Consider the following 24,933-nt stretch of genomic DNA (forward strand, 5'->3'; position numbering starts at 1 on the left):
GCTTCTGCAACCTTTCTGTCATGGGGAGCCCAGAATTGGGTAGAATACTCCAGTTGTGGCCTCACCAGAGCCAAATGAAAGGGAATAATCACTTCCCTATATCTGCTGGCAATGCTCCTATTAATGCTCCCCAATATAGCATTAGCCTTCTTGGCAACAGAGGCACACTGCTGACTCATATCAAGCTTCTTCTCCACTCTAATCCCCAGGGCCTTTTCTGCAGAACAACTGCTGAGCCAGTTGGTCCCTAGACTGTAATAATGCCTGGGTTTCTTCTGTTCTAAGTGCAGGACTCTTCACTTGTCCTTGTTGAACTCAGTTTTCTTTTGGCCCAATCCTCCAATTTGTCCAGATCACTCTGGACCCTATACCTGCCCTCCAGCGTAATTACCTCTCCCCCTAGGTTAGTGTCACCTGTGAACATGCTGAGGGTGTAATCAATCCTCTCATCCAGGTCATTAATAAAGATGTGAATAAACCTAACCCTAGAACCAACCCTTGGGGCACTCCACTAGATTTTGATCCCTAACCAGACAAAGCTGTTGATCACTACTCATTGACCCTGACAATCTAGCCAGCTTTCTATCCACTTTACAGTCTATTTATCCAATCCATATTTCTTTAACTTCCCGGCAAGAATACTATGGGGCTGGGTCTAGACTGTCCAGTTTTTCCGGAAAATCAGCCGCTTTTCCGGAAAAACTTGCCAGCTGTCTACACTGGCCGCTTGAATTTCTGCAAAAGCACTGACTTCCTACTGTAAGAAATCAGTGCTTTTTGCAGAAATACTATGCTGTTCCCGTTCAGGCGAAAGTCTCTTTTGCACAAAACTTTTGTGCAAAAGGGCCAATGTAGACAGCTGAGATAGTGTTTTCTGCAAAAAAGCCCCGATCGCAAAAAAATTTTTTGCGGAAAAGCGCGTCTAGATTGGCATGGACGCTTTTCCACAAAAAGTGCTTTTGCGGAAAAGCATCTGTGCCAATCTAGACGCTCTGTTCTGAAAATGCTTTTAATGGAAAAGCATTTCCAGAAAATCATGCCAATCTAGATGTAGCCTGGGAGACCATATCAAAAGCTTTGCTAAAGTCAAGGTATATCATGTTCACTGCCTTCCCCATGTCCACAGTGCTAGTTACCTCGTCATAAAAAGCAATCTGGTTGGTCAGGCATGCCCTTGTCAGTGATGAAGCCATGTTGACTATTCCTTATCACGTTCCTCTCGTCCTCTCTATTCCACAGGAGACTGTTCCCACTGACTTTTTGCCCTGTTATGTGACTGAGGGAAGACTCAAAGCTAGTGAAAGCTAGATTAAAAGTCTTGCTTCACTGAGGGATTCAAAGTTGTCTTATTAGTGCTCCTGCCATGCTCTGAAGCATCAATGAAAGAATTTTGTGGAGTCCATAATTCTATGAAAGCAAGAACTGGGCCAAATCTTCAGCTGATGTTAACTCAGTGTCACTCTATTGAAGTCAATAGAGCTTCTTCAAATAAGGCCAGCTGAAGAGCTAGCTTATGTTTATTGTTTAGTGCACTGGTTTCCTGTACATTTTGTTAGCCAAGTCTGAAAGGGTAACTTTGGCCTATATCTCAACTCTACTTTGGTGCCTAATTTCTATTGAAATCGAAATCAATGGGAGTTGGGCCCCTACATACATTTGAAGAGTTAGGCCATTCTTCCCAATTAATAAGGATGAAAACCATTTCCAACAAATAGGAGGCCTCAAATCAGGCATAAGCATTGGGACACTGACACTCCAGACAGGGTAAAGCTAAACTCTTATGTCTAAAAGTTCAGCTATTTATAAAGTAAAAAACAAATCGTGGTTTTATTAGACAGTTGTGTCAATTAAGCATCAATTGACAGTTAAGAGAGCATTTATTGAGATTTAATAGGAAAGATGATGGGTAATCAAGTTAAAATTATAAGACACAAATATAATTAGATTTTCAGCACATAAAAATTGTAAGGAATATTTAGTCACTTAATTGGAATTTAAAAAGCCAGCAATATCAAGTTAATAATTGTGACAACTAATAGAGTATCCAACTAAATGTCAGTATTTTTATTAATTGATATTTAAGTTGCTGTAGACTGTCTTGGTAAATGTTAATTAAATGCCAGAAAATTCCTCATCATTTTAACATATTAATAATCTTAAATTATGCCTTTATTGCTTACATAATTGTGAGTTAATTACACAGCTAGTAGACTTACTCTACCCATTATACAGTGCTCAGGAAAATCTGCCTTTTTAGAGGTCAATAAACTCACCTGCTTGTTGGCTAGTCAAATGGAATGCAAAAAGCTGACCTTGAGTAAAGGTATTACAGACAATTCTCAGCTTGAAAAAGGGCTTTGGATCAGGCATTATATCCATTCCATCATATTTTATGGTGTATTTAAAACTAAAATCTTAGTGAGGGCTCTAAAGGTTTGTAATTCAGAAAAGCAATGCAATGCTCACATTGGTACTTAAAATCTTGCAAAATGCTTTCAATGATTAAGGAAGATGTGCAGTTATCTTCCCTTACTATTTGCAGAATTAATGTTGTTTATGAATAGGTTAAAGTAATTCTTGTATAAGGCTGCATGAAGGGATTACATTCAGGCACTATATCAGTAATGTAGCTGAAACCATGGAGGCTCCTCCAATCCTCTGTCTACAACAAATCTTCTAATGCAGGTGCTGGTTACCTACTGGCATCCTTCTGGTGCCAATATGCTTGTTTCCCTACATAGGACCAGTTGGGCTGTGTCTAGACTGTCAAGTTTTTCTGCAAAATCATCTGCTTTTGCGGAAAAACTTGCCAGCTGTCTACACTGGCCGCTTGAATTTCCAGAAAAGCACTGACGATCTCATGTAAGATCGTCAGTGCTTTTCCGGAAATACTATGCTGCTCCCGTTTGGGCAAAAGTTTTTTCCGAAAAACTTTTGCGCAAAAGGGCCAGTGTAGACAGCACAATAGTGTTTTCCGCAAAAAAGCCCTGATCGCGAAAATGGCGTCTAGATTGGCCACAGATGCTTTTCCACAAAAAGTGCTTTTGCAGAAAAGCATCCTGCCAATCTAGACGTGCTTTTCCGAAAATGCTTTTAACGGAAAACTTTTCCGTTAAAAGCATTTTCGGAAAATCATGCCAGTGTAGACGTAGCCTAGGAGTATGTCAGTGTAAGTCACTCAAGCTGCCAGTTTGCAAGAGTGGGGATCTGAACCTCAGTGGCTACTTACAGAAATGACTGTTTTCATAATTTCCTTTTTTTTGTTTTGATGTAAGAAAACATCTTCTTAGCTAAAGACCACTTTCCTCCTCGTCCCATCTGACTTGACACAATATGGAAAATGTGGCAAGATGTATGAAAAAGTAGCACATGGACATTTCTTCATTGACAATTTAGGTGACAGCTCCACATCTGCCTGCTTATTTATTTCCCAAAGTTTGGAGTCTCCTTCTTTGCATAGATATTGAATTGTGCCATAATCTATTTTCTATGTTTCTACTGTTTTTGTTTTGGTTTAATATATTAGTTGTTAGCACCTGAACTGTTCATAAAGTCAGTTCTGCTGACTTCAATGGGCTTTCATTTCAGGACCTTAATGAACTTTTTGTGCACTAATTGCCAGTGCTCTGTGAGATATGAAAGACATATCTAACTCACAGGAATGCCACATCCTTCTTGAAATACTAGAGTTCAGACATACAAATCTTTTTGCCCTTCTATGCATGACTTGAAAAATATTTTATACAATTACAAAGATCCAGATCCTGCCCCATCCTCATGTAGGTATGGGCATTTTTAAGCACAACTAAGCTACTTCTTCAATGCAGAAGGAAGGTACATGCAACAACTGTAAACGGGCCATGCTAAACAGTGACACATAGACAGGAGAATCTTGCACAGCCTTGGCACGGCTCACATCAGTGGCAGGTGCAAGATCTACATATCCTTTAAACCCAGGACCAAACAGAAGCAGACTTTAGACTTCATACCCTCCTTATGGAGTCAGCTCTCGTTCTGGCCCAGGTGTATCAATCTGTTTTGGCACTGAGTACCTACGCCTTGGTGTACAGGGCCCTGGTGATACTGTCCACGAGCCAGCATCACGCCCCCTTCTCTGGCACTGCCGAAAAAGCCAAAGAGAACATTTACCCCCATCCCATAAACCCATGGGGTGCATCTAGACTGGCAAGAGTTTGCTCAAAAGCAACTGCTTTTACGCAAAAACTTGCCAGCTGTCTACACTGGCCGCTTGAATTTGCACACGAGCACTGACTTTGTAATGTACAAAATCAGTGCTTCTTGTGCAAATACTTTCACGCTCCCGCTTGGGAAAAAGCCCTCTTGCGCAAGAGGGCCAGTATAGACAGGGAAGAACTGTTTTGCGCAAAAAAGCCCCGATGGCTAAAATGGTGATCGGGGCTTTCTTGCGCAAAATCGCATCTAGACTGGCAATGGATGCTTTGGCGCAAAAGCAAATCTTTTGTGCAAAGGCACTTGCCAATCTAGATGCACTTTTGCAGAAATACTTAATGGAAAAACATCTGTTAAAAGTATTTCCGCAAAATCATGCCAGTCTAGACACAGCCATGGTGCCCAATCAGTTTTGTAGCAGCAGCTACTTAGTGGCCACTGGTATAGCCAAATAGCCACATTCAACTGGCGAAATAGCCATATGTGCCTAGAAACTAGCTTGTTGGACATCGTGGCCGTAAAGAGTAGGATAAATCTACAGGTGAGAATAGACCCATGTTGGGCAGATCTCAATGCCCCTGAGGTATGTGGGGCCCATCTTAGGTAGAGCAAACCAGCACAGCCTGTTCTCACCTACCTCTGTGGACGTGAGTGGGACCATGGCCACACTGAGGTGTGCTCCATGCCACGCAGGTGGCACATGAGACGTTAACTCTGTTGGTGCTTGCCACCCAGGCCTTAATGACTTCCCACTCTGAGGACAAGACCATGGTTGGTTCTGCTGGGTCCCCATCCCAATGGCGCCAGACTCTGTTAAGGGAACAGCCAGGGACCACTTCCTGGCACGCAATTGCCGGGGTTAGACAAGGAGAAGCCAACTTCACTAACCCCTCTTTGGTCAATTGGGAGCCAGGCACAGGAGCTCATGACACGGCTTTCCAGAATGGAAAAACAGATCATTAGAGGAATGTGCCCCCTCACCAAGAACAAGGACAACAGTACTCGGGATTGTCAAGTCCACAGCATTGCCCAGGCACCAGGTCACAGAAATGGCATAGCTCCTCATCTGGATGCCAGTCCCCTCAGCTGTACAGGTGCCGATACAGCTCCTCCTCACAGTCCAAATCCCTGTTGTGGCACTTCTCACAAAATGTGCAGTATAGATCACTGGCCACAGATCGTTACAGATCTGTTGGCCATGCCTAGGGGCAGCTGTTCCCAGAAGGACTCCAAGTCCTCAATGCTGAACTCGTGGTCTCAAGCCCAGTACTGACCTCAATGCACCTACATTGTCTCACTATTCTGGTATCATGAGCATCTGCACACCTGTCCCATGTTCATCCAAGGCTCCCAGACAGCACCACACCAGTGGGGCCTTCCATGCTGATGCTATGGTCAGCACTGTAGTACCATTGGAATCCATGGGTCTCACCCATCCCTCCCAGGTCTTCCAGTCAGTGGCAGAGCTTCACAGAGGCATCCTGCTTCCACCTCTCAGCTCTGCAAGGAGCCCTTCATGGAGCAAACTCCTCCAGACCCTAAAAGCAAGGAGGACCATGCGCCAAAACCTCCAGCACTAGGGGAAGTTCCCTCTTCATTCATCAAACCTGGGTAAAGTTATCACCAAATCCCCTCCCATTTGATCTATTGCCAACACCCAGGGTTTTTAACAAATACATATCAGTGGTGGCAGCTCACCTCCAGAATCAGGATGTGTACGTCTTCCCATGCTTCGATGACTGGTTGGGAAAAAGCAGCTCCAAATCCCAGGTGTAGAGACACGTGATGTTCTTGCTGTCCATATGCCACATCCTAGTTATGTTGGTAAATTACAAGAAGTCCACATTAATGCCAGTACAAAGGATAGAATTCATTGGGGGCAGTACACAATGCCATGACTGACAGGGCATTTCTTCCTGTGGTGTGATTCAGAGCCCTCACAGATCTCATTGTCATATTCCCTGTGACAGCGGCGAGGGTGCACCTTCATCTTTTCAGATACATGGTGGCATGCACTTACACTGTCCAGCATGCCATTCTTCATATGTCTTCTCTGCAGATGTGGCTGACCTCATTCTTTTCCAAGGCCAGAGATCACTTGGACGAGGCTCTCCCCATTCCCAGAACTGTACTTACCTCTCTTTGCTGGTGGGTCAATCTAATGAACATTCAAGGGGTCCCATTCCAGAGTCATCTTCCCACTGCTGAGCTAGTGTCAGATCTTATGTCAAGACCCAAGGCCTGTAATCTCCAGGCCTGTAATCTCTTATGTTAATCTCCATAAACATCAAGTAACTCCGAGCAGTCCATCTCGCTTGCATGGCCTTCTGCTCTCCTCTGGCAGGCAGGGTGATCAAGGTCCTCATGGTCAATGCTTCCTTGATGTTCTAAATCAACAGGCCTGTTTTTCACCCTTTGCCTAGATGACCTGAAGCTGTGGGACTTCTGTATCAGTCACAACATTGATCTAGAATCTTGTCACCTTCTGGGCACAGTGAATGCTCTTGCAGATCACTTGAGCTGAGACTTCTCTTCTTAGCACACATAGATGCTTTATATGGAGGTGGCCCATACAGGATCTGGCCCATAGCATAACTCATCTGATAGCATACGAGATTTGGCCTAGCAGATCTTCCAGAAGTGGGGTGCTCCCTGAGTTGTTCTGTTTGCAACCAGGCAGAACCATCAATGCCCTCATTTCTGTTCCAAGTAGGGCCTAGGCACAGACTTCTCTTTGATACCTTCCTCTTGTCATAGGTGGGAGATGTGCTGTACCCATTTCTCCCAATTCCGCACATCAACAAGGTCCTGCGGAAGATCAAGAGGAACAAGGCCATAGTCGTCATGGCCATCCCTGTGTGTTCCCAGCAACATTGGTTCAGGTCCCTGTCAATTCTGGCAGCATTCCTTCCCCCACTCCAGCCACTGCCAGAGAAGCTAGATCGCCTGTCCCATGACCATTGGTACATCCTGTACCCTAGCCTTGCATCCCTTCAGCTCACAAAATGATGCTGCATGGCTAAACCCCAAGGAAGAGGCCTGTTAGGAAAGTGTCCATCAGCTCCCTCTTAGAGAGCAGGAAACCTTCAACCTGCCAAAGCTATCTGGCAAAATGTTCGATGCTTTCACATTGGGTGGCCGGGTCATGGCATAGGCCTGTGGGATGTTCCAAGCCAATCAATCCTGGAGAACCAGGATCTCATGCATTCCTTGTATTAGGAACATCTGGCCGCTGTTTCTGCCTTTCATCCCCCTGGTCAAAGCTCTCACAGTCTTCTCCCATGATATGATGGGTCGATTCATCAGGAGGCTGGAGTGATTCTTCCCTCAAGTCAGGTCTTCAGACCCCAGTGGGATCTGAAATTAGTCCTGGCCAGATGCACAAGATCTCCCTTCAAACCTATTGCCACATGCTCCTGGTCCCATCTGTCCTGGAAAGTGGCATTCCTCGAGGCTAAAATATCCGCCAGGTGAGTATAATATCTTTGAGTTTCAGGCCTTGACCTCCAAACCATCATACATGGTCTTTCATAGGGTCAGCCACACTCAGCCTCTCCCCTCAAGGTGGTGCCTGCTTTCCATATGGACCAGGACATCTTCCTGCTAATCCTTTATCCTAAAACTCACAAAACTCCACACATTGGCTGTGAGCGTGGCCCCAGCTTTTTACCTGGACCAGATTACATTTTTCTAGAAATCAACCCAACTGTTTGTCTCTATGGTGTAATAGATGAGGGACCAGCCTGTCTCCACCCAGAGAATTTCAAACTGGATCACTTTGTGCATTAGTGTCTGCTGGGATCCTCCTGCCACTGATCATGAGTCTATTCAAGCAGGGTGCAGGCCTTTTCAGAGGTGTTCCTGGCTCACATCATGATTCAGGACATCTGTTGGGCAACTACACGGCCATCAGTGCACACGTTCTCTATGCACTACACCATTGTCACCTAGGCTAGGGATGGCAATGGGTTTGGCAGTACTATGCTGCAACCCACACATTTCTAAACTCCTACCCAACTCTGAGCAATCACTTGAAGAAGAAAAGACACCTGTTCCATAATTAGTGTTCTTTCAGGTGTGCTACTCATGTCCATTCCATGGCCCATCCTCTTTCTGCACTGTCAGACTTTCTGCCGAGAAGGAACTGGAGATGGAGAGAATAAGTGGCACACTTTATATCACCCTAAGATGGCACCACTCCAGGGGTCACTAGAGGCACTCCCCTAAGGGTAGTGCTAGGGGAAAAGCTTGTGGCACCAGTGCATGTCACAAGAATGCACACCTACTGTGGAATGGAAATGAACACTGCCCAAGTCAAAAACCAAAGTGGCCGTGCTGAGAAGAGCTTTTATGTCCACCATGGGTTGTGGAAATCAGTGGGTGTCTCTAGTTTTAGTGTGGGTTCACACACGAGGGTTGTGTGTGCCTAAATGCCTGAAGATGTTCTGAGAAAGTACATTAACTGAGTGCAAACTTTACCATCTTGCTGGGTAGGTACATTTTGATAGCTCAGCAAAGGAACAGGTGCTTATATTAACAAGATAAAAGGCAAGAAAGTCAACTGGATGAAGATGCTTTAATCATATTTGTAGCTTATCCCCTGTTCTGTTGTGGGGGTTTTTTTTGTTTGTTTTTTGGCTATTTTTTTTTTTTTGCTCATTTTATTTTCTCAAATCACTTTGAAAATTGTGCACACCTGACTTCAGACATTTCTCTTTCCTATTCCATCTCCACAAGAACACAGCAAGCACTTTTAGTAAGTATTTCTCCTTTAGCCCCAGCCACTATCTTGAATCCTCATTTCTAGCTGAATGAGATTAAATCTCATTCAGTATATGTTGCATTCCAGATATCTCAGCCCCTATTAAATTCATTACCAATGACTGGCTGAGAATGTCTAATCCATTAAGTCTAACAGTTTCTTTTACATGCCAGCCCTCGTTTCTGTCTCCAACTGACTCTTGGGAGTCACTGCATTGGCCAAAAAGCAGAGAGGAGGCACATGGGGTTTGATGACTGCCTGTAGCCAGACAGGAACCCCCCTGTAACATCCATTTTTGCTTGCCTGGAGCATACAGGGCACACAGAACAGAAGGCCCAGGCTGCTGTGACCGTGAATGGCTGTAAACAGAGATATGCCAATTGCTGACCAAGAGGCTGCCAAGGAGTGTCCTTGACTTAACCCATATTGATACGAACACACATCCGTCCGCGGGGGGAGGAATCTCTCGCCCAGTAAAAAAAGTCTAGTACTCACAATTTAGTTCTCTCTCTTGCAAGTGTAAATTAACTTGAAACTTGCTTGTAAGAACTGGCGCCACAAAACGGACCAGTACAATTCGGCATCTTAGATAAGAAAGAGGATACGGGCCCCCAGGGGTATATAGATGGGTCCAGCAGCGCATTTTCTCTGAGTGTCAATCTACCACCTATCTGCTGGTCGGGTTAGGTGTTTGATCTCCCGAGGTTCCAAGGGGACGCCCACCTCGTATTCGTATTTCTTAGGTATTGACACAATGGAGTCGAGAGGCACAGAAAGGGGTAAAAATTGTACCTGGATGTGGTCCTTTGCTTAAGTATATATATACATAGTGTTAGAGCTCTTTAAAGATTAATTTGTCACTTGGTACCATTATTTCTATTTTCTATCTTTAACTTTCCGGAAAAACTATGCTGCTCCCGTTCGGGCAAAAGTCTTTTTCCAGAAAACTGTTCCGGAAAAGAGCCAGTGTAGACAGCACAGTAGTACTTTCCGCAAAAAAGCCCTGATCGCGAAAATGACGATCGGGGCTTTTTTGCGGAAAAGCGCGTCTAGATTGGCCACAGACGCTTTTCCGGAAAAGCATCCTGCCAATCTAGATGCGCTTTTCCAAAAATGCTTTTAACAGAAAACTTTTTCCGTTAAAAGCATTTCCGGAAAATCATGCCAGTGTAGACGTAGCCTAGGAGATTATTTCAAGTATACTGAGTTTGACTTCTGGGCACCCAATTTTACAAATTTGAAGTTCTGTGTTCTCACTATGCAGAAGAATTGAATGTAGTCCAAGGCAGGCTCCATTGATATGCTACCTTGGACTCAGAGCCCCAGCAAGCACTCTCGGGAGCTGCAGAAGACCTCCTGGAAGCAAATTAGCGGCACCAGAGTATTCACACTAGAGTGATTCTAGGCTTAAAAGTTTGGGAATAGCATTACTCCTTGTGACCATATCTACACTAGAAGATCATCCTAGTGTACATGATTGGAGCACTGTCATGGAAGAGTGTAAACTATTCAGGAAGGCCAGGCAGGGAAGAAAAGGTAGAGGAGTTTACACTGTATGTAAGAGAGCAGTATGATTGCTCAGAGCTCCAGTATAAAGCAGGAGAAAATAATCCCAACTACATATACAATATAATGCCATAATCCCAACTATATGTACACAATCTGATGCAGACTAATTTGGCAACTACTCAAAGAGAGATCTTGGAGTCATTGTGGATAGTTCTATGAAAACATCCACTCAGTGTGCAGCTCCAGTGAAAAAAGCAAATAGAATGTTAGGAGTCATTAAAAAAAAGGGATAGAGAATAAGACAGAAAATATCTTATTGCCTTTATATAAAACCATGGTACCTCCACATCTTGAATACTGCGTACAGATGTGGTCACCTCATCTCAGAAAAAATATATTGGCATTGGAAAAGGTTCAGAAAAGAGCAACAAAAATTATTAGGGGTTTGGAACGGGTCCCATATGAAGAGAGATTACAAAGACTTGGACTTTTCAGCTTAGAAAAGAGAAGACTAAGGGGGCATATGATAGAGGTCTATAAAATCATGACTGGTGTGGAAAAAACAAATAAGATAAAGTTATTTACTTATTCCCACAATATAAGAACTGAGGGTCACCACATGAAATTAATAGGCGGCAGGTTTAAAACAAAAAAGGAAGGAAAAAAAGGAAGTTTTTCTTCACTCATTGCACAGTCAACTTGTGGAACTCCTTGCCAGAGTATGTGGTGAAGGCTAGATCTTTAACAGGGTTAAAAAAAGAGCTAGATAGATTCATGGAGGTTATGTCCATCAATGGCTATTAGCTAGGATGGGTAGGAATGGTGTCCCTAGTCTCTGTTTCTCTGGAAGTGGGAGACAGGGGGATCACATGAGGATTACCTATTGTCATCCCTCCCTCTGGGGCATCTGGCATTGGCCACTGTTGGCTGACAAGATACTGGGCTAGATGGACCTTTGGTCTGATCCAGCATGGCCATTCTTATGTTCTTAAAACCTGTTGAGAGTCTTCGGGTTATGTTTAGAGGTGGGAACACCAGAGGTGATGTTGTGGTGCGTGTCTGCTACAGACCACCAGATCGGGTGGATGTGGTAGACAAGGCTTCCTTCAGACAACTAAGAGAAGCTTCCAGATCACAGCCTTGATTTTCATGGGGGACTTTGATCACTCCGACATCTGTTGGGAGACCAATACAGCAGTACACAGATAATCAAGGAAGTTTTTGGAGAATGATGTAGGAAGAGCTGAAGTGATCAATGCTTTTTTTGCTTCTATCACAGACAAGGTCAGCTCCCAGACAACTGCACTAGGCAACATAGCATGGGGAGGAGGTGCACAGCCCACATAGCAGAAAGAACAGGTTAAGAACTATTTAGAAAAGCTGGGCATACACATATCCATGGGGCTTCATCTAATGCATCTGAAGGTGCTGAGGGAGTTGGCTGATGTGATTACAGAGCCATTGGCCATTATATTTGAAAACTTGTGCTGGTCAAGAGAGGTCCTGGACCATTGGCAAAAAGCAAATGTAACGCCCATCTTTAAAAATGTGATGAGGGACAATCTAGGGAACTTTAATTACCTGAAGGGGGTTCCAAAGAAGATGGAGTAAGGCTGTTCTTAGTGGTGACAGATGGCAGAATGAGAAGCAGTGCTCTAATTTACAGTGGGGGAAGGAAAATGGATATTAGGAAAAACTATTTCATTAGGAGGATGGTGAAGCACTGGAATGGGTTACCTAGGGAGGTGGTGGAATCTCCATTCCTAGAGATTAATAAATCCTAGCTTGACAAAGCCCTGGCTTGGATGATTGAGTTGGGGTTGGGACTGCTTTGAGCAGGGGGTTGAACTCGATCTCCTGAGGTTTCTTCTAATCCTATAATTCTATGATTTTGAAGTTACTAAGTTTGACTTCTGGGTGCACAATTTTGTAAATTTGAAGTTCAGTTTCTTCACTATAGGGAAGAATTGAATGTGGTTCAAGGCAGACTCTGTTAATATCCCCTCTCTGGAGATATTTAAGAACAGGTTAGATAGACATCTGTCAGGGATGGTGTAGACGGAGCTTGGTCCTGCCTTGAGGGCGGGGGGCTGGACTCGATGACCTCTTGAGGTCCCTTCCAGTCCTATTATTCTATGATTCTATGAATGTGGATGTGCTACCTTAGACTCAGAGACCCAGCAAGCAATCTGGGGAGCTGCGGGAGGGCTCCCAGAGTCAGTTTATTTGGAATTGGTGGCATCAGAGCATCCACACTGTTATTTTGGATTTACAAGTTTGAGAATAACATTATTCCTCGTGAAGCGCAGGACTACAGAATTCAAATTCTTCAGCCCCTTATTCTGAAATAATGGGCTGGGTAGTGTGGATGCCTCACTTACAAATTCGACCTTGGCTGCTAATTTCAGTAGATCAGGCCAGTGAAGAGTAGGACTACAGAGTTCAAATTCCATGGCCCCTTATTTTGGAATAAAGGGTTTGGTGGTGTGGATGCATTGCTTACAAATTTGACCTTCGGGGTCTAATTTTGGACTAAGGTCATAGTGTAGATGAGACCTAAAAATGTCTTATAGGAGTCCAGCAAGAAGTGAAAGTGTTGGTAACGCCACTAAGCATAAACATGTTTTTTATGCTTTATCTACTTATTTCCTTGTGCCAGTACAGTAAGATTGTGTAACAACACTAACCTTTGCTGTGATGAGAGCTGATAAGCTAGACACAGGGTGTATCAGTAAACTTGTACATTATTAAGTAGCATTGCAAGCATTGTTTCACTTATTCACCTTGGCAAAATAAAAAGAGACCCACTTGCTACAACACTAGCCGCCCATGGTTTGCAAATTCTCTCGTTTACCACCTGTCAGGTCCCGGGGGGGTGCTGGACTAAAGATGTTCAACATTAGAGCTAGACTGTGCCTTTAGTTACAGACCTGAGTAGGGGATACTGTGCAAACTGCACCACTCCCAAGAGGAGCTCAGGGAGGTATCATGAATTAGAAAGAGCCTTTGAATCACAGATCGTCTTATATTCCCCTTTGCGCTAATCTGTTATAGCAAAGGAATGTATTCTCCCAACCCATTCTCATCACGCAAGTTTTACTGACCAGCATCTTTGAATGAGGGTGCAGATTTTTAGCTCCAACTCTCTCTACTAATTCCTAATCCATGTGATTATGAGGGGTTTCATCAGGAAGTAATAGGCATAGGTGGCAATTGCATTATGAGTATTGTAGCAAGTTCACTCACTTTTTCTGCATGGCTTCTTCCCTCAGGGTGGCTTTTGGGGGAAGTAGCTGCCCCCTTTGGGTGTGGTGTTTGTCTTCAGGGCGCTGCCCTCCGGCAGTGACCACTCCGTTCTTAGTCTGCACCCCCTTCTGGGGAGGGGGAGTCATTGCTATTCTTTAGTCAAGGGTCCTCCCTACTCCATAGGACCCCCAGTTCTTCTGCCCCAGGAACACCCAGTTCCCTCCACACCTTCCCAGCCTCAGTGGCCCACTACCAGTCCCTTAATAGCCCCTCTGGACAAACCACAGTATCTCCAGCCCCCTCCTCCCTGGCCACAGGCACACCTCTGCCTGCCCGGTTGCCTCCTGCAACACTGCCTCCTGGTCTTACGGCCTGGGGCTTCCCTGGCCCAAGCTCCCCCTGTCTACCGCAGCTGCCTCCATGCTAGCCACAGCTGCCTCCTTCGCAGACCTGCCTTTTAGGGCTGCCTCCATGCTAGCCCCAGCCCTTTGTGACTGCCTCCTTGCAGTGCTGGGCCTCAGGCAGGGTAGCCTGGGTTCATCCTGCCATAACCTCCCCAGCCCTGCCCTCTTCCAGGGAGCCTCTTGCTTTCCCAGCAGTCAGGTCTCCACTACTTTCCTTCCAGAGCAGCAAGCAGGTAGATAGATCTCCCTCACCTCCTCCTAGGAGCTGTTTTTATTGCCTTCAGCTGGGCCCTCCTCGTTTTCTGCAGCTGGGCTTCCCCTGACTCTCTACTCTCAGCTCCTTAAAGGGCCAGGGCAGGGCAATGCCCTGCCACAGTATATTAATGTAACTTCAGATGTGGAGTTGAGGGGTCTTGCTCTTCTTTTCTTGTACATCCAAGTAAGAGTCAGCTACAAACTAGACCTTAATTGGTTCTGGGTTCCGAGCATTTTCTCTCTTTTATTTTGCTTCAAACAAACAGGAGGCTCTAGATTTCCATTGACTTCATTATATTTAGGATGTGCTCCTAGACGAAAGTGGAATTGTAGGATATGGATTGTGAAAGTTCCTGGTCCTGATACAAATGAGTGACTAAAAGCAATGATTAACTTCACTGACAGTGAAGTCATGTCTGTGATCTGTCTTCTGACACACAGCCTGCTGTTTTTGTTTTCATTTTATGTTTCATCTGAGTGACATAGTGACAGGGGAGGCATTTTATCCATTTCATTTAGCTTGCAATTATGATCATTTATTATGCCATTGGGGCTGCACATTTATGTCCTACTGACTTAAAGTCAGCTGCTCACCATTGACAGAGCTAGTGAAAATTAGCTGTAAAAAAATTGCATTGCTTGATTGTCTTCACATGCTATGTACATGTATGGCGCTTGTTATTGCAAATATTATTTAATATTAAATGGAGGTGAAAAGGACTGGGATTTGCCTTATGCCAAGATTCTAAAAGTTTGTCTTGTTGCCAGTGGTGATAGGATGACTTGTTTTCATCTGCAGGCACTTTTTGTTATGACTTCTATCGTGCTGTAAATGTACACAGCATTGTACTATAGGTGAGAGAGACTCAAACAGTTAACAGGCTTCTGTTCCATAGAGTTGACTATTTAGTGGCCCATTTAATGTCTGAACTTTGAAATTGCTTGATCCTGCCGTCAGGGCAACGGACTGGATTCGACCTCTTGAGGTCGCTTCCAGTTCTAGTGTTCTATGATTCTGTGATTGCTATATCAACAAATAAGGCAACAGGGAGGAGACAATGGATCAACGTCCATAATAACTTTCTCAGATATTTTTCTTCTTTATAAAACAAAATTTAAAGTAGTGCACCTTTTGTGCTTGTATATCATTTTTCACCATTATAACAGCTTGATCCTGCTAGTATTTAAATCTATGCAAAAATGCTATTGACTACACTGGAAGCAGATTGGAAGCATTAACAATCAAGGACAGTTCACAAAATAATAAATATATGATCCGTCCTTAGAGATTAATTGATCTTTAGTTTATAAATATTCCTATATGATGTACTGAGCAGTTTCAGTGAAATGTTATTTTTATAGAGCTATTACTGCTGGTAAATGACATACATAATACCTTTAATAAAGGACAGTTCCCACACATCCACTGAAGTATTGATTATAGTAGTGATGAAACTGTGTTGATTTACACCAGCTGAATGTCCTACCAGTCATATATATTTTAACACCTAGATAGCCTTCTCTCTTTTGTACAAATGTAAAGCACATGGACTCTCACACACTACAAAACTGAGAAATGTTCAGCACCTCTGAGCACGAGTCAGCAGCATAATTGCTCAGACACAGCTCTCAGATCTTGTGTTTTAGATACTCCAGTGGTGAGTATAGCATAAAAACAGAGGGACAGATCCTCACCTGATGTAAATCAGGGCAGTTCCAGTGGCTTTAGTGGAGCAAGTTTGATTTAAACCAGCAGATCTGCCCCAAGAATCAATGTAGTAGAGTTGGTTGGAAAATTTTCATCAAAACAAATACAGAAACAAACTTTTGATTGAGCAAGGAAAATAAAGAGCATAGATTTCATGGCATATCTACTTGGCATAGTAGTCCACAGAAAATTGATTAGAGGGAGTTTTGAAACCTGATCATCTTCACTGTGTATCACCCTTTGAACTTTGCAGTCAATATGAGTGTTGCTTCAATATTTTTCTGCCAAAAGACTTGCTTGATGAAGGGTTAAGGTATTAGAACTCAGATCAAGAATATTAAAATTATAGAATGCCCATTCACAGGGCCCTCTTGATGTTTGACTGAATCTGGTCTTTATCATGAATCTGGTTTGCAATTCTGCACCCAAAATAATTTTTAAAACCTTCTGTCCAGAATGGCTACGTCTACACTGCAGAGTTTTTGTACAAAAACGGCTGGCTTTGTGCAAAAACTCGCTGAATGTCCTCACTACAAGCACTTTTTTGTGCAAGAAAAAGTACAGTAGATCGTCAGAAGACAGGGCTTTTTGCACAAGAGGTATTCCTCTTTCTACGAGGAATAAGCCTTTTTGCACAAGAAACCCTATCGGAAAAAGCACAGGGGCTCTGATGGCCATTCTGTGAATGGTCATCAGAGCTTTCTTGCGCAAGAGCGTCCATGGCAGCGTGGACACACTCTTGCGCAAAAGCACATCTTTTGAGCAAAAGTACATGGCGGTGTGGATGCACTCTTGTCATGCTCTCATTTGCATTTCCTCTTCAGATCCCTTTTGCGCAAGAGGTTTTTGTGCAAAAAAAGAGCTGTGTAGATGGCTCCTTTTTGCGCAAAACAACCCTTTTGCGCAAGAGCCATTCTTCCTCATTTTTGGGCCTATATTTTAAAATATTGTGACATCAGCAAGGTTATGATTTCCTGCTTCCTCATTTTTTGAGGAAGAACGGCTCTTGCGCAAAAGGGGGGTTTGCTCAAAAACGAGCTATCTACACAGAGAGTGCTCCATTTGCATTTCCTCTTGCGGAAGAGGCTTGTAGTACAGACGTAGCCTACAGTTACATACATTTCAATTATGCTGGTGATTTATTTTAAATTCTTGTCAACAGGTATGTCTCTAGGGCTACGTCTAGACTGCAAGCCTTTTTCGAAAAAGGCTTTTTTGAAAGATATTTTCGAAAAAGCCTCTTTCAAAAAAGAGAGCCTAGACTACAATCAGTACTTTCAAAAAAGCAAGCAGCTTTTTCGAAAGAGAGCACCCAGGCAGACTGGATGCTCTCTTTCAAAAAAGCACAGTTTGCACTTTCGAAAAAAGGCGTTATTCCTCGTAAAACAAGGTTTTCCACAGTAGACAAAACTGCTTCGTTCTTTCAATTTACTGTCGACAGAACACGGCAGCAGTCTAGACGCAGGTAAAGATTTTTCAAAAAAAGGCCTTTTTTTTTTCAAAAAAATCCCTGTAGTCTAGACACACCCTAACAGTACAGACAACAAAAAAGATTCAGGAAAAGTTTTTGACAATTAGATTCCTCACTAGGCATATTTATACAGAACTTCAAATGATAGTTCATTTAAACTACAGTACACAAACATATTTTTCACACTCCTCAGAGGGTGAGTTCGTTAAGGATCTGGGGAGCTTCTCCAAAGCAGACCCTGGCTAACCCCTAGCCTGTGCCTCCATCCCCATGAATCTCTACACCTCTACTGAGCGACTCCTTCCTAGAGCCCATCCCTAATATAAAGCCCCACTTGATATTCAGATGCGAAAACTTTATAATTTAGTTATAAATTTTCTTTAGCCACACAGCCTAACTGCTGCTTGCTGCTTTTAGGTGTCTCTTGCTGTACAATATAAATCAGAATCTTAAAATTGTCCACAACATTTTTATTTTCAGATCTAATTTGAATAATTTAGGTCATCAGCTTTTCCATTCTGGTTTCAGCATTATTAACTCTGTCAGCTGGCAAGTTTGTCTTTTTACATTTTATCAGTGTTGTCTTCAAGTCGTCATTGTCAAGTCCTAGTTGAGTCTCAAGTCATTACAGTTCAAGTCTCAAGTCGACTCTCGAGTCTTAATTTAAAAAATGTCAAGTCACTTTTGTACAAGCCATCAATATCGGCATTTTCAGACAATCTTTTCACCAAATCAAGTTAACAAAATTAGCAAGTCTCAAGTAGAGTCTCAAGTCACAAACAAGGAACCCGAGTTGAGTCTCAAGTCAAGTCACCTAGGCAACTTAAGTCAGACTCAAGTTCAAGTTGTGGGACTTGAGTCAACAACTCTGCATTTTACAGGTCAAATTTTCTAAACGTAGTCTCTATTTAACCAGTTATATGTATAAACAGAGTTTTGAGCATGAAGGTTAAAAGATGTGGATTTTGATGGGTTTGTACATGTATGTGAAGGAGAAAGTGCAAAAAAGAAGTTCATGCATACGTGTAGTCCGTAATGAGACCTCTGAAACAATGGGCCTGTATTTTAAAATATTGTGACATCATCAAGATTGTGATTTCCTAGTACAACTTGCACTGATTTAAAAAGTCAGAGGTCCTTATCTGTAGTATACTGTATAGGACTCTCAAAAGTATACTCAAGTACATGAGTTTAAAGAATGTAAAATGTATGCTTAATATTCTTATTAAATATATATTAAATATTAAAATATTAAAAATATTCTGATGCATTTCCAGCATGATTGCGAAATTTAGAATAATGTTAATATAGATAAAATTAATAAATCATGTAATAACTGCAAATATTATCATTATAAATGTCCTCTGCTTCATTTTGCTTATATTTGTATAATCTGTTAATGAAGTCACTTGTCATAACTCTTTATTTTTAACTAGATAATGCTGGTAGACTAGATTGTATTAGTATATCTCAACCTACTTTACTGTGTAACAAGTAAATAATAGAAAATACCTAAATGTTATGGTAATAAATTTGTTTGAACTACATTCTGAATAATAATACAGTTGTGGGATTATCTCTAAAGTGCTTTAGGACAAATTTTCAAGTTAAACATTTACTTTAAAAAATCAGAGGACTGAAGTTAATATGTTTTATTCAAAACTAATATCCCCTCTGGGAAATCTGTAAATACTTCTGTAAATGCTGTATATTTTCATTTTTTCCCAGGTCAACTAGTTCTAAAGATGCAAAACCAAATTTTCAGTGCAGCACTCCAGATACCTCTTTGAAAGATGAAAAATACTCACTATGTAAGTACATTTTACAGGAAAGAAAGTTGAAACTTTATGGTGCGGGGTAAATACACTGAAATGCATAAATAAGTACTCTTAGAAAACATGTTCCTTACTTGTCACTTCAATATGACTTAAATAAGCAGCTAAAAGACTTATCAATCCTATCTACATCTTTCTGTGGTTCCACAGACCAGTTCCTTACCAAGGTGTGGTAAGTATTTTAAATAGACAAATGAATTTTAAAAGATTGTGCCTCACAGTTAGTGTGCCTTGAAAAGTCAGGAACTGAACAATGGATGGGGGAGACCACATTTTGGTCTTCACTCATTGATCTCTTTGCATCTTCTGACTCAACTAGCTACAAGATTATACTTACATGTCTGTAGCCAGACAGGAACACCCACCTGTAACATCCATCTTAGGTGCCTGGCAGCATACAGGGTACACAGAGCAGTAAGATCAGTATAGTCTTTGAAGCCTTGACAGAAGGCCCGGATATGCTGGCTGCTGTGACCCTGGATGGCTGTAAACAGAGATATGCCAGTTGTTGACCTTGAGGCTGCGAGAACTGCCTTATCCGGGGGGGGGGGGGGGGGGGGGAGGAATCTCCCGCCCAGTAAAGAATGTCCAGTACTCACAATTTAGTTATCTCTCTTACAAGTGTAAATTAAGTTGAAACTCCCTTGTAAGAACTGGCATCACAAAGACGGACCAACACAATTTGGCATCTTAGATAAGAAAGAGGATACGGGCCCCTATGGGTATAAAGATGGGTCCAGCAGCACACTTACTCTGAGCATCAATCTACCATCTATCTGCTGGTCGGGTTAGGTGATTGGCCTCCTGAGGTTCCACGGGGACGCCCACGTCGTATTCATCTTTCCTAGGAATTGAGAGACCGGCCCTGGCCTGATACGCTAGAGTCGAGAGGCACAGAAGGGGGTAAAAATTGTACCTGGATGTGTCCTTTGTCTTAAGTGTACACATAGACTTAGAGCTCTTTAAAGATTAAGCTGTCACTTGGTACCATTATTTCTATTTTCTATCTTTATTTTCTTGTAACCATTTTTAAGATCTATATTTGCTAGCAGTTAAGAAATAGAGCAATAGCCATTGTAACCATATGATTTATAAGCTTCTTTAATAAACCTGTAACTGTTTAAGCTTTAACCTGACTCCTTCAGTTGCTGTAATAGAACCAAGCACAATTTAAAAGAACTCCAGCCGGTCATAAGGATCAGATACAGGCAGAGCTGGGCGTTTGGATCGTGTCGCTTCCAGAGGACAGATCCGTGGGTCATCTCTCAGCCTTCCCTAGGCTGCCTGCTGCGAAGGGATCCTGTATCCTAGCAGTCAAAATATGAGATGTAATAAGCTCTCCCTGTAAACTCTGGGGCATCTGTCAGCCTGTTGGCTGCCCGCTACGAAGGGACCTGGTCCTAGCGGTCAAAGACACGGACGTTAAACTTTCCGGGGTGCCCGTCAGCCTTCCCTAGGCCACCCGCTGCAATGGGACCTTGTGTCCCAGCAGTTGAAGACTCAGGTGTAACACACACACACACACACTGCCCTGGCCATTGGCCGACAATGTCATAGCTAGCATAAACTGCAAAGCAGTATACTAGCTCCTTTCAGTCCTGTCTAAATGGACCAAGAGATAGTTAACTGCTTGCATTTAAAAGACCTATATAATCCTATAAAGATCTAGGCCATTAGCCATCCTCTTCTATATCTTAGGGTGTGTCTACACTGCACCTGTAGCTTGAAATAAGCTACATAATTTGATCTATACAAATTGTGTAGTTTATTTTGAGTCAATTTCAAAATAGCTTACTTTGTAATTTGGTGCTTTCTATACAACACCAAATTTTGAAATAACCTGTTATTCCAAAACGTCCCTTATTGCTCGTGGAACGAGGTTTACAGGGATGTCGGAATAGCAAGCCCATTATATTTCGAAATAATTAGCATTCTGTTAAAATGCAGGATAGTTATTTTGAGATACGGCCAGTATCCTGAAATAGTGCTGCTATGTAGATGTAGAGAGTCTACATGATGCTTAGAGAGTTGGCATGATGCTGTGAGCTCCACTGCCATCAATAAACTAAAAGCACTCAAGTGCATATCTCATTTTCAAGGAGATGCCACACAAGAGATCAGCACCTAGATGGCAAACAGCTGTCTCAGACAGAACTTAGGCAAACCAAAGTGATGCTGATATGAAACACATTGTAGAATTTGCCAGGACACTACTTCCACCAGTGGAGTCTTTGCTTCAGATATCCAAGTGTAAAGCCTGGGGGCTCTTGTTCAGCTGCTCACTAAATCTAAAAATTGGGTGTTGTCAGTGAGGAAAAGCACCATTTCATCCTTCCAGCCTTCTGGGAAATGTTGCCCCTTTGTCCCAGATGAGGATTTTGTCACAGTGACCCTTGTTATAAGCAACTCTAATGTATTATTTTAACGGACTGTCTCTCAGCTCCTGCAGCTTGCACTAAGCACCATGCTGCACTCCTTTCACTGGCTTCTACTTTTTTCCCATTCCCAAATCAAACTCTTGGTGCTTTTCTTAAAATAAATGGATCAGAATCTAATTGCATCAGTGTCCCCACCTCCATCCACAATCTGTGAGGCCAGATGCTTTCAAGAATCTTTGAAAAGTTACCATTTAAAACAATCTGATGAATGTACATTTAGGTTTGATGAATTATTGTTATTATTATTATTATTATTATTAATAATAATAATAATAATAATAATAATAATAATAATTTAATTAATAAATGTTGTATTTCCCAGTCTGGCCTTAAATGTAAGAAAACCCCTCCTCGTGGACTTTAAGGGCGAAAACTGGGAGGATTCAGGGTGAACAAAGAGTCAGATGCCCTCAGTGCCATGGGGGCAGAGGCAAGTTCAGCAACTGTCCAACTGCCCCAGGCCCTTCACTTTGCCCCACCTCCACCCCCAGGACCAGGGGATTAGCAGGGCTTGGTGCTGGCCGTAGGGTTTGCACCCCCAGCACTCACCAGCCATGGTGGGAAGTGGAGTGACCCAGCTCTCAGCCATGTGATTCCACTTCCAACTGTCTATGAGTGTAGGAGGCAGTTCCACCCCTTCACCAAGCCCCTCCCCTAGCAATGTGGCCTGAGGGACGTGCACGGGGCCTGACATAGGCTGTAGGGCTTTGGACCCACCCTTCACTCACTGGCGGCAGGAGGCAAAGCATCCAGATCCAGCATGTTCTGCTCCCCTAGCTCTCAGCTGCATTGCTCAGGGAGGTGGTTGGGGAAAGTGGTGGAGCTGAGGGTGCAGTGATCTGGGGCCAAGACACTCCAATTTTCCCCATCACCACTGCCGGTGAGTGTAGTGGGGCTCTTCCCTGGGCTAGGGATGGTGCAAGGAAGAGTCACATGGGGAAGCAATCACATGACTGGTGCCCCCCCCCCCTCCTTTGTCCCTCCCCAGCAGTCACCACTGGGGCAAAAGGAATCATCATGATCATCTAGTTTGACCACCTAGTGATGAGGTATCTGCCCCACAATGGGCTTTAAGGGGTTAATAAAGGGCTAAGGAGGCTGCACAGGAGACCACCAATCAGGGCTGGGCAGAGAAGGTTCTTTTGCTTCCTGAAATTAATGGAGGGAGGACTGACTGTTTTTAAAGTGGATGAAAGTCATCACCAGTGCTGCAAGTAGGGACAAGGGAGCCTGGGGAACAGCTGCAGGGATTTGCAGGCTGAGCCCTGAGGCAAGTGCTAAGAAGAGGCTGAGGGCTTTGGGCTTATTTAGTCTTTAGAAGAGAGCAGTGAGGGGGGATTTGATCCTGCTTTGGGAAGGGGGCTGGACTTGAAGACCTCCTGAGGTCTCTTCCAGCCCTAGGATTCTATGATTCTATGGGTGTGTCTAGACCCCAGGGTTTTGTCGACAAAAGTGGCCTTTTCTCAACAAAACTATACCTACCGCTGCATTCTGTCAACAGTAAGTCAACAGAATGCAGCAATTTTGTCGATGGCGGTAAACCCCGTTTTACAAGGAAGATCGCCTTTGTTGACAGATATCTGTTGATGAAAGGTGTGTGTGGACACTGGGAGCCAGTTCTGTTGACAAAAAAGGCCTCCAGGAAGAAGCCCTGATGGACAGTCTAGTCTTTACATGTACAGCACCTCTGTGGTTGTTGGTCGCAGCCTCTTAAAGGCACAGGCACTCTGACAGGCCTTGCTGTCCAGCAGCTATCCAAAGCACCCATGCCAGCCACGTCCCATCCTCAAGGCCTCCCTGGCCCTTCTCAGGACAGAGATGAAGACCCAGGGGCACCAAAAGGCAGGCACCAGCCTGGTCAAGGCCAGAAATCCAAAACCTCATGGAGCTCTGGTCCCAGGAAGAATTCCTGCAGGCCCTGCAAACACACCACAGGAATGTGGACATTTATGAGCATCTGTCCCAGGGACTGGCCACCAAACAGCATCACTCCCACATCATGGCACAAGTGAGGGCCAAGGTCAAAGAACTGTGGCAGGGATACACCAAGGCCCGGGACCAGAGCTCCCGCTCCGGAGAAGTCCCACAGAGCTGCTCTCACTACGAGGAGTTGGAGCAGATCCTGGGTGGTGGGGAAGCCCAGACTCCACTGGACAGGTGTGGTGCTACACCACACCTGCCCCACCACCATCCTGGACCCGTGGCACCCACAGGCACTGGTATGTGTACACGGACCTGCTGAGGGAGCACATAGTGGCCTTGCAGGACCTCAACAGGACCCTCCAGCAGAGGACGCAGGCAAAGGCTGAGTGGCGCACCAGGCTGCTGGATGAGTTGGTCCAGCAGTGCACTGACATCTGTGTCACAATGTGGGAGAGCTTCACCTTGCCTGCCCCTGTCACAGGCACCCCTCCTCCAGAATGCCAGGCCCCTGTTCCCTCTGCTCCTCCAGCCCCGCCCTGCTCCTCCAGCTCCTCCTTCCCTTCCCCCAGCCTCTCCTGCTCCTCCAGCCCCTCCAGTCCTCTCTTTCCCCCACCCCTCCTGCTCCCGAGCCCTCACAGACCCAACAGCTGCCCCCCCTCTCCTGCCCAGGCCAGGGCTGGCTCTCGCTCCACCCAATTCCAAGGCCGTGATGATGCCAGGATGCAGGAAGGTGGCAGGACCCTGCGATCAGGGAAGCAGCGAGCCTTTTGAGCCCCACCCCTCCCCCCCTTCCAAGTTTTGAGTCCCATACCACTCCAGTTAAAGGACATTTCAGTTATGTTACAAAATCTTTATTTTTGACTGACAGATTTATTTTGTGGATTAACAGGTAAACAGTTAAAAGAGAAAGTTTTGTTAAACAGTTCACACATTTTCTTTACTGCTAGTGTTTCTAATAAAGCAAATTTCTGTTTACAAAGAAAAGTGGGTCTTATATCTGTCCTTAAGGGGAAGAGAGTGAGGGTTGTGGAGGGAAACGTAGGGGTGGGCCAGGCCAAACCCCCCATGGGGGTGGTCCTGGGGAGAGTCAGTGGGCTCCTTCTGAGAATCTCTCCCTCAAGGCCTCTCGGATTTGGACACCAGCCTGGTGAGCCTTGCGGATGGCAGCCGTCCAGGGCTTCTGAAATTGCC

The sequence above is a fragment of the Pelodiscus sinensis genome, chromosome 6 (genome assembly GCF_052426305.1).
Source record: "Pelodiscus sinensis isolate ZL-2025 chromosome 6, ASM5242630v1, whole genome shotgun sequence".
Classification (NCBI taxonomy): Eukaryota; Metazoa; Chordata; order Testudines; family Trionychidae; genus Pelodiscus; species Pelodiscus sinensis.